The following is a 10,947-nucleotide window of genomic DNA, read 5'->3' as shown; positions in this document are numbered from 1 at the left end:
GTTTGATCCCTGGATCGGGAAGATCCCCTGGAGGAGGAAATGGCAACCCACTCCAGTGTTCTTGCCTGGGAAATCCCATGGACAGAGAAGTCTGGTGGTCTACAGTCCGTAGGGTCGCAAAGAGTTGAACACGACTGAGCACATGAACGCACACACACGCACACACATATGTTTGAATCCAGGTTATTAGACACATAAAATTATTATATCCTCTTGGCTAATTGATCATATTCAAAACAATTTTGATTTAAATGCAAGAATGTTGATAAGAGGGACTTCTCTGGTGGTCCACTGGTTAAGAATCCACCTTGCCAAGCAAGAATCCACCTTGCAAAGGTTCCCAATGGGGGACCCATTCGGATCTCTGGTCAGAAAACTAAGATCCCACATGCCTCAGAGCAACTATGCCTGTGCCCTGAAACTAGAGAGTCTGTGCACTGCAGTGGAAGATCCCTTATGGTGAAATGAAGATCTGGCATGCTGCAACTAAGACCCGATGCAGCTGAATAAATAAATATTAAAGAAAGAATGTTGTAAGAGCATTGTGCACTGCCAACAAGGCCGAACAGCCCCAAGTGGGCAACTGTCCGTGTGTTATCATTTTATCACTACGAAGTGACCCTCATCATCCCTGCAGATGCTTTGTGCTGTAAAGTCAACTTTGTACTGCTAACCCTGTTGCCTCCAGGATCCTAGGAGAAAAAGAATCAGAGAGAGTAAAGCTGCTGAGTGAGCTCAAGAAGACAGGAGAGTCAGGCTGCCCCTTCTTGAGGCACCTGGTCCTTGGGACGCAGAGAGGTTGGGGGACCCTAGGTTCACTCCCTCCAGGGGCTGCAAGGAGGCGGGAGGAGAAGCAGAGACTTGAGGCCAGTGCTTCCCACTGGGACACCTGCTGGCTGGGGGTCAGCTGTGCACATGGCCTCCCAAGGGGCTCACCCCAGGGCTCTGAGATTCTGTTTCTAAGGCTCCTGTTTCTATGCTATGATATGGTTATCAACCATATTTTCAGAAGAAAAGATGTAAAATGCGAAGGCAGGTGTGATGGTGGAGGGACTCAGGCTGGGCCTCCGCTCTGGGGGGCTGGGGAGCTGGGTCCGGGGTAGGGAGCTTCCTGGGGCTTGTAGGGCTTGTTACTGTGCAGTCAGCAGGAGCCTGGACCCCTTCAACTGAGATTCAGGCTCCTGGGCGGCCCCCAAGAGGTGGGAGGGCTGCTGGAAGGACTGGAGGCCCAGCTGGCGTGTCACAGCTTCCATCCACATCACCACAGGCAGGGCAGCCTTGTGACTTACCCCCTGCTCATCTCTGCCTCATGTCTCCTTAAAGCCTGTCAGCAGAGAGGCCACGTGTGTCTGTGCGTGAGTGGGTCCTTCCAGTCGTGCCTGGCTCCCTCCTCACCCAGAAGCTGTCCTGTCTTCCTTGGGAGCCCCAGCCCTCCATCAGCAGTCCACTGGTCCTATGGTCATTGGAGTTATGTGCCCCTGAAGGTAGTAAGTGATCCCATCACTTCATACGGGGTCAGCCAACACCGTCTTACTCTTACTGGGTGAATTTCAATGTTTTTAATCTTCATGTATCTTAAATCTGACATAGAGCCTAAAACCCCAAATGCACTCCTTGCATCAGGCCCTCTGTTCCGTGGTCTTGACTGCCTGGGATTCTTGTCTGTTCAGTAAACCCTCTTTGGGACAGAAAGGAGGAAATATAGATTCTCCCCCAGACCTCCAGACACAACTCTAAAGTATCATCTCTACCCAAGAACCGGATGCCTGTGGACTATGCACCCCGTGTCATTTTCTTTCTGTGTCACTGGATGGTGTTTAGAAGCTTCTTTTCTATAGTTAGAAATTATTTGGCAGGTCAACAGCAAGCTCCAGGCCTTATTCTCTGTCTTGAATTTATAGACAAAGCACCTTAGCTCCACGAAGCTGGTTTGAGATAGCAGCAACCTGTTTCAGCTCTTGCATGGAGGAGCTGGGACCGGTCTGCAGGGATCTGGAGGGGCAGGGAGACGTGAGAAGGCAGGTCCAGGCCTGAGGGCCGGGGGTGTGACAGCAGGAGAAAGTTCGAATGGATGCTTATAAAATAGGGAAGAGCAGAAAAACAGGTTATGAGAGTTCAGGGTCAAATAAGTGGGACGTGGCATCTCATTCCTTGTGTATTTTTCCCAGGGATCTAGAACTAGTTTTTCCTCCATGGTCACGTGTGTCGCCTGGGACACAGAGAGGGGCCCAGGCTCGTGGCCGCCAGCATGGTCAGCTCAGGGTTGGGGCTGTGGCATGTCCTTCCTTTATGAAATATGGGAGCCCCAGCTTCAGCTTCCATCTGTTCCAAAGCAGAGTGTATGACGCATGTGTCCCTCTCCCCAAAACACTAATTTAATGCTCTTCAGTGCAAGGCACCACCCGCAGCTGAATTTTCACACTGAAAGTGGCCGCTGAGTACTGGAGTTGGTCAGAGTGATGTGACACCATGGTGCTGGCGAACAGCTGAAACCTCCCTTGGGAGCAACTCGAGGGATAAAAGCCAAAAGGCCCAGGGCCCAGGGATGCCAGAGGAGCCCACGATTGTCCAACGGGGTTGCCCTGAGTTCCTACCTCCTCAGCAGAGGGTGTTTGTGTGGATAACGCCAAGTCAGCCTGGAAATCGGTGACTCAGGTTTGAAGTCGATGCACCCTTGGGTGCCCCTCACCCCCCTCCAGTTGTGCACAAGCAGGACCCGAGCCCTCCCCACACCCATGTTAAGAGCCACGACTGCCTCTCAGTGTCCTCTCTCGGGGTCAGGCCCCGTGCACAGTAGGCTTATTCCTAGTCGAAGCGGAGCCTCACCTGGTTAAGGAGCTCAGAGCCTGAAGAATTCCGCCCCGACCCCGACCCTGGCCAGTGACCAGCAGAGGTCAGAGTTAGTCCTCGTGTTTCTGGCTTCAGCTTGTGTCTGTCCATCACCCCACACAGCACGTTTGCCATCTTTGCCTCTTTTGTTTCCTTCATTTCCCCCTCTCCAGAGAAGCTCTCCGGAGGAGACTCCTGCTTGCACACAAGGACACTTTCCTGGCAGTGGGACCCCCAGCAGGTGCCTCTGACTCCCCGGGTCTCCTTCCCCCACACAAGCATCACGCCCCTGGATGTGGACCGCTGGGCAGCAGATGTGTGTCTTGCTGTCTCTGCATCCTGGAGCTGAGCCCCTTCTGGACTGCAGTCAGTGCTCAGTGTGGACAGAGCCCCCACCTTCCTCCCTCTGCACTGGTCCCACTAGGCTTTCCTCCCACGCCCCAGGGTTCTGATTGTCCCCCACGGCCACCTACGTGGCCTTTCTCAGTGCACTGCTCTCTCCTAGGCCTGAGGGAAGGGGCAGGTTGGGGCCAGAGCACGAAGCCCAGGCCACAGGGAGGGTCTCAGCAAGGTGGTCTTGACCACCTCAGGGTTCACACCTGACTCTGGTTTCCTCCATGCAGGCCTGTGTGGGGCCCCAGAAGGTGGGGGAAGTTAGCATTCAAGTTTCCTTCTGCTGCATGTTGGGGGGCAGTTTGCTCTGTGTTTGAAAGAGAAGCTAATGTTTAGCTGAGCCCATGACAGGAAGGTTCAGGACAAAGAAGTGGCCTATTAGTTGCAGGGCCTGGGGTATGGTTTTGTGGCCTCGGGTAGACATGGGCTCACATCAGTGACGGCTTCTGTCCGTCTTGGTCTGGGCCACTGGTGGGAGCCCTGCAATCTGGGTGAGAAGAAACCTGTGCTTGGGGCTGGCCATGAAGGGTTGGGGACCCACCTATCCCAGGGGACAGAGCAGCTAGAGAACTGCCCTTATTACTGGAGGGCCGGGTCACTATCCCCCAGCCAACCCTGGCTGTGGAGCTGAGTCTGGAACCCCATAGCCTGGTGGCCACATTACAAATTAAAGGAGACTTGACTCGCATGATTTGAGGCCTATTTTGCCACCAAAATACAAAGTATTGACCACAAGACAAAGCACAGAAGTCTGTAACTATTATTACTTTCGCCTTGTTGCTGAGTTCAGTCACTCAGTTGTGTCCTGCTCTGCGACCCCATGGACGGCAGCACACCAGGCTTCTCTGTCCTTCACTATCTCCCGGAGTTTGCTCAGATTCATGTCCACTGAGTCGTTGTTGCCATGCAATCATCTGTCGCCAACCTCTGTCCAACCTCTGTCGCCCCCTTCTCCTTTTGCCTCAGAGTTGCCTTAAGTTTTGTGATAAAAACAAAATTCGACTGAGTAAACTTGAAGATGTGACGTGCTCTGTTAGCTGAGTAATGAATTGGACAGCAGCATCTCACCCAGGTGGGCTTGTACAAAACGGTGGGTTTTTTTAGGCAGAAGTGGGTGGGGGAAGGGGAGGTATTAGCAGAAGAAAAGAAAGGATTGTCCCAGGCCAGGCCAACTCTTTTGAGGGATGGGGAGGCAGGCAGGGGTCTTACCTCACTAGACTGGATCAGGAAATGTCAGATTGGCTGTTTCAAAGATGACATCTGGAAGGGACTGAAACTGTCAGGAAGTCTTGTTTTGCTGCAGGGGTGGGGGTGGGGCACAAATGGCTCCATCTGGGCCTTGTAATTTCTTATTAACAGTTTTCTCAGTCAGTGGCTCTAGGCTTCTGTGAAGTCCTATTCCTAAATGAAGGCTTCCCAGGTGGCTCAGATGGTAAAGAATCTGCCTGCAATGTGGGAGACCTAGGTTCGATTCCTGGGTTGGGAGGATCTCGTGGAGGAGAGCATGGCAACCCACTCCAGTATTCTTGCCTGGAGAATCCCCATGGACAGAGGAGCCCGGCGGGCTGCAGTCCATGGAGTCACAAAGAGTTGGACACGACTGCAGTGACTTAGCACAAGCACCAGTGGCACTAGTGGTGAAGAATTCGCCTGCCAATGCAGGGGACGAAAGATACGTGGGCCCGACCCCTGGGCTGGGGAGATCCCCTGGAGAAAGGAATGGCTGGCTACCCACTCCAGTGTTCTGGCCTGGAAAATCCCAAGGGCAGAGGAGCCTGGTGGGCTGCAGTGCTTGGGATGGCAAAGAGTGGACTGAGCAACTACATATGCACACACACACACACTCTCCATAAACGACCAGCGTGTAGTTCAGGCTTCCTTACAGACAGCTTTATCACATTTGATTTCTGCTCCAAAGTTGATGAATGTCGGGCAAATTTTTTGCCACATGAATGCAGTGAGTGCTTGGATGACATTTTTATACACACCCAAAATACTTTAAATTATAATGACAGCAAATGAGGAAATAATGACACACGAGCCATCAAAATCCCTCCCATACTTTGGTTTCTGAAGTGTCTGGAGTACAGAAGCTGAGGTTTATCTTCCAACCGTAGTTAGCAGTATGAACACAACTTACAATTTCCCCGTCCATCCAGCTTTGGAACTGTATGGATCTTGATGAATTCTTACAACTTGGAAACATTTGAATCGCTTTACATTTTGCAAACAAAGTGAGGCTTTATTAATATTTTGCATGACACCACTTCAACTTTGCAAAATTTGAGTTAGCATGGGATATATTCATTCATCCCACAAATCTTTTTGGAGTCTGGTCTGCTGTGGACCAGACTCTTCTAGGCGTTGGAGATTCTGCAGGGACAAAACCAGGTCCCCACCTCGGAGGACTTAACAGTCTCGTGGGAGGACTGACAATAAATAAATAATCAGTATACTATGAGATCAGGTCAGGTAAGTTCAATGAACAAAAATAAGGCAGAGTAAAGATGGAGAAAGCGGTGCTTCTTCAAATAGGGTACCATACGGGAAGGGAGGGGGCAGGGAAGGGAAGGGCGGAGGCAGCAGTGAGCAGAGTGCCTTTGGTGACTCTTTAACACACACTGATTAACTGTATGTCTTTGGGCAAGTGATTTAATTAATCTCTCTGTGTCTGTTTGCTCATCTGTGGAGCCAGATGTAATAGTACTTGGCTCGCAGGTTTGTGGTAAATACAGGATGTGATCATGTGCATCAAACCTCTGTCTCTGACCCCAGCACATACAGAGGCTGTGCTGAGAACAAGGCGGCTGTCACTATTGTTATTATCACCAGGATGATGCGGAAGAGAGAGTGGTACTCAGAAGAAGGGTGGTCTCTGTGTTAGTTTCCGCTCACAGGCAGTTCTGTTATGAAGCCTATGAATTTGTTTCAGAGCAACTGATACATTAGGGCAGCCATCCCCAACCTTTTTGGTTCCAGGGACTGTTTTCAGGGGAGACAACTTTTCCATTGAGTGGAGGTGGGTGGGGGAACAGTTTCAGGATAATTCAAGCGCATTACATTTCTTGCTCCTGCATGTGCCTGCTCAGTCGTGTCCGACTGTTTGTGACCCCCTGGACTGTAGCCTGTCAGGCTCCTCTGTCCATGGGATTCTTCAGGCCAGAATACTGGAGTGGGTTGCCATTTCCTTCTCCAGGGCATCTTCCTGACCCAGGGTTCCAACCCATATCTCTTGTGTTAGTAGACAGATTCTTTACCGCTGAGCCACCTGGGAAGCCTACATCTATTGTGCACTTTCTTTCTTTTATTATTACACCAGCTCCACCTGGGGTCATCAGGCATTAGTCTCCAGACCTTGGGGATGCCTGCCATTAGGGGAAATTTAAGCATAATGTGAATTTTGTGTTTGCTTATGAGCGTTAACCTGCACCCACCTAAAATGAGCAGGGTAGGGACTGTGAACATGGGCATGTATACGTGTGTGCGAATACGCACACTAGCACATGTGCCCACGTGAATGCAAGCACTGGTGTGAGCGTGCACATGCACAGCCTCTCAGACAGCTCCTAGCGACTTGGCTTCCTTGCACCTGTGGTCCTGAAAGGCTTCACTCTGCTTGTGCATATGTGAGTTTTTCTCTATTAAATAAAAAAGAAGAAATAGTTATTCCACACCCAACTTGAGTGTGAGGCTCCAGGCCCACGACTCCAGGGAGCACGTGTGGGGAAGGCATTGCAGGTGTGCGGACACCTTCGCAGGAATCCCCAAGCCCTACGGAAGCCACCCGGCTCCACGCCATCCCGGTGGCTCAGTGGTTTCAGGTCCTGTTGCATTTCCCCAGGCGCTGAGCGCCAGTGAGAAAAACAAGAAGATCAGAAACACATTTCCAGCAGTGATTCCCAAGTTGATTGTAAGAGAAGTCAATAATACTGGATTTGATTCTCAGCTTTGATAAAAACAGATATTTACCATAAACACTTGCTTCAAAGGACCTGCCTCTTCAAGGCAGGAAACCAGACCTCAGGATAAAAGGCTGGAAAGATTGCCTCCCTTTGGTCAAGGATAACCAAGGATAAGGGGCCCTGCCCCCGGCCCGTGGGTGTCATACTTCCCACCTTTCACGAAGACGCACAGGCTGCAGCCCTGCCCAGCCCTCTCCCTGAACCGCTTCAGGTCATTTCCAAGGTACAGTGCCATGTTCATTCTCCTCTTTTTTTGTATTTGTGAACCATTGATTGTGTTAAAATATGATCCTAGGGGGTCCTGTCTGTGTATGAAGGTGTCCTTGGTCTTTAGGGTTGTTCCACGGGCCCCATTTACTCCTGTGAGTCCAGGGCTGTGCATGGAGTGATTTTTGATTTTGCGCCCGGAGGGGGATTTTTCAGAACACAGGCATCACATTAAAGCACAGCGGACTGTATTTGGCAACGGTTTGTCAGCTGCGGTTACTTAAGGAGGCTTAGTAATCTCCCCATGTGGCTCATGGAGTATGGGGGTGGGGGTGAGGAGCCAGTGTTAATATTCTGAGGAGCCTCACATTTATTTATTAATCGAGTTTTTATTACGTTGTTTTCCAAACATACACAAATATTGAGAATACCTCTCTGGAGCTTATGATGTACAAGAAAGAGCCTGGGACTGAGAACCAGAAAAAGGACCCCAGGGCAGGCATGAAAAATTCAGTTAGGGAAGTGAGACCTGGGGACAAAACCAACCAGAGGCAACTTGAGAAAATACTCCTAGAGTGGTCCGTGATCTTTGAAGACTCGGGTCAGAGCTGTGAGCTGAGGGTATCCTGGAGAAAGGGGGGCCAGTAGGATTTGGAGGGAGGCAAGAGGGGGCATCACAAGCAAGAGAAGAAAAGGTCCAAAAGCCTGGGTGTGAGGAGGTCACCAGGCATCATCCGTCAAGAGCTTCGCAGAATACTAACACTAGCTCCCCAACCCCACCCCCATGCTCCAAGAGCCACGTGGGGAGATTACTAAGCCTCCTTAAGTAACCGCAGCTGACAATGAGTTGTGCCACAACACATTCGGGGCTCCTGGCATCCACTGCTGGCTCTGTCAGTGATGCTTGGGCCTCTGACCAGCTTAGATGGTCCATCAGCAATCTGGAGCCTCCCAGCTGCAGCCCTAGGTCCATATGGCAGAGTGACTGCCTGCACAATGTGTAAATGCCCCAGCAGAAGTCACCAGATCCATAGCTGGAGGGAGCAGAGGGTGTGACTCCTTTCTCAGGGCTGAGTGGGGTCATGGCAGCCTCACGTCTTCACTGGGGACCAGGCTGAAGGCTCCGAGAGGCTGGGCAAGGCAGAAGGAATGGAAAGAGCCTTGGGGCGGGGTGGTGTCGTGATAACCTGACCCCCTACCCAGGGTTATCCTGGAGAAGGTACCTGGAGAGGCCGGGAAGGGGTTCCCCCCAGCACACGCCACCCCCAGGGTCAGCTGTCGGGGCTTGTGTAGAAGCTCAGGGATTAATCCCTCCTCAGCTGCTCCGTCCAACCTCCTGGCATTCTGCAGGTCTGACTGCACCGCTGGCATGGCTTCCCGCTCTGGGCTGGGGGCTGCAGTCCCCTCGCTAGCTTGGGAGCAGTGGAGGGAGCAGAATCTCTCCTCATCTGAGTGGGCGAGGAGTGATACCATCACCCTGACCAGTCCCTGCTGGAAATCCTTCCTTCGCACTGACCATCTCCCTCCATCCTCTCCCATCACTCCCGGCTCAGATGGAGAGTGTTTCTGGGGCACCTGTGAGCGATATTGACCTAGATGGTCCAGCATCTTTCTAGCATGTGGGTACCTGTCACCTGTTGTTCTCAGCTGTGGGGCCTCAGCTGAAACACCAAGACAAGGACAGTGTCTGATCACAATCCTACACACACAGATCTTCTGTGAATTTACTGCTCTGTCCCATGGGCCGCTGAGTGTGTCCTGTGCCACAGCTGCGGTGTTTTTATTTCTAGAACCTGTTGCAAGTCTGACTCTCTAGAAATGTGGCTTATCTCTGACGACGGGATATGTTCTAAGATCAAAAAGAATAGCAGAGAAATCTTGAATTTCATTCACTGTTATTATCTGTAGTAATGTTGGTCTAGTAATTTTGAAGCTAATTACATGGGAGGATGAAATCAATAGGTAAATTTGTTAATGGAGTGAGCCAAGCTTTTCAAGGTGAGAGAAAAGCCACAAAGACTCTATAAACTAATTCGATGACTGTAGTTAAAAGAATATATCCTAAAGGTTCTCATCACAAGTAAAAAATGTTTCCTTTTTTTCTTGTTTCCCCTTGTGTCTATATGAGGTAGCAGCTGTTAACTAAATTTATTGTGATAACCATTTTACAATAGCTGTAAGTCATTACGCTGCACACCTTAAACTTACATACTGCTGTATGTCAACTTTGCTTCAATGAAACTGAAAGAAAAAAGCTGATTAAAAATGTGTATTCTAGATATAAGTTCTTTAACAGCTATATGATTTTTCAGATATTTCTCCCAGTCGATGGCTGGTTTTATTTATTTTCTTGTTCTCTTAATAATATTCTCAAAAAAGCAGAGGTTTTAGTCTTGGTAAAGTCTGCCTTTTTCTTTTATGGATCATTTTTACTTGGCATCTTTGTAAAAAGTCAGTTGTGAGCTTATGTGTGGGTCTGTTTCATTCATCTGTTTGCCTTCTGCCTTGACTAGATAATTGTAGCCTATGCATAGTCTTGAAATTAGGTGGTGGTATTGGATCTTCATTTTCAGGGTTGTTTCAGTATTCTCGGCTGGGCCATGGGGGTGCCCAGATATTCAGCCAAATGTAATTCTGTGTGTTGAAGTGAGGGTATTTGGGATGAGATTAACATTTATTTTGGAGAAGGCAATGGCACCCCACTCCAGTATTCTTGCCTGGAAAATCCCATGGACGGAGGAGCCTGGTAGGCTGCAGTCAATGGGGTCTCGAAGAGTCGGACACGACTGAGCGATTTCACTTTCACTTTTCACTTTCATGAATGGGAGAAGGAAATGGCAACCCACTCCAGTGTTCTTGCCTGGAGAATCCCAGGGATGGGGGAGCCTGGTGGGCTGCCATCTGTGGGGTCGCACAGAGTCGGACACGACTGAAGCAAATTAGTAGTAGTAATAGTAGTAGTAGCAGTAGTAGTAACATTTATTTATTTATTTTTATTGGAGTATAATTGATTTACAATGTTGCATTAGTTTCTGCTAACCACAGAGTGTATCAACCATACGGATACACATAGCTCCCTCCTAGACCTCCCTCCCACTCCCCATCTTACTCCTCCAAGTCATCACAGAGCACCCAGCTGAGCTCCCTGGGCTATACAGCAGGTTCCCAATAGCTATCTATTTCACACATGGTAGGGTATATATGTCAAACCTAGAGATTAACATTTGAATTAGTAGACTGAGAAAAGCACGTTGTTCTCCCTAATGTGGGTGGGCCTCGTCCAATCGGTTGAAGGTCTGGATAGCACTGGAAGGTTAACTGGAACATCGTCTCTTCCTGGGCTTAGAGTCTGCTGGCTGTCTGACCAGAGCTTACATCACTGACTCTCCTGGTTCTCAGACCTTCAGACTTGGACTGGAGTCATACCATCTGCTCCCGTGGGTCTCTAGCTGAAAACCCACCCTGCAGGTCTTGGCACTCCCCAGCCTCCAGGATTGCATGAGCCAGTTCCTTATAATGAATCTCTCTCTTTTCTCTCTTGATAAACAGATAAGTG

Source organism: Bison bison, unplaced genomic scaffold (genome assembly GCF_000754665.1).
Source record: "Bison bison bison isolate TAMUID 2011002044 unplaced genomic scaffold, Bison_UMD1.0 scf7180017864299, whole genome shotgun sequence".
NCBI classification, from domain to species: Eukaryota; Metazoa; Chordata; class Mammalia; order Artiodactyla; family Bovidae; genus Bison; species Bison bison.
This window is presented reverse-complemented; position numbering follows the sequence as displayed.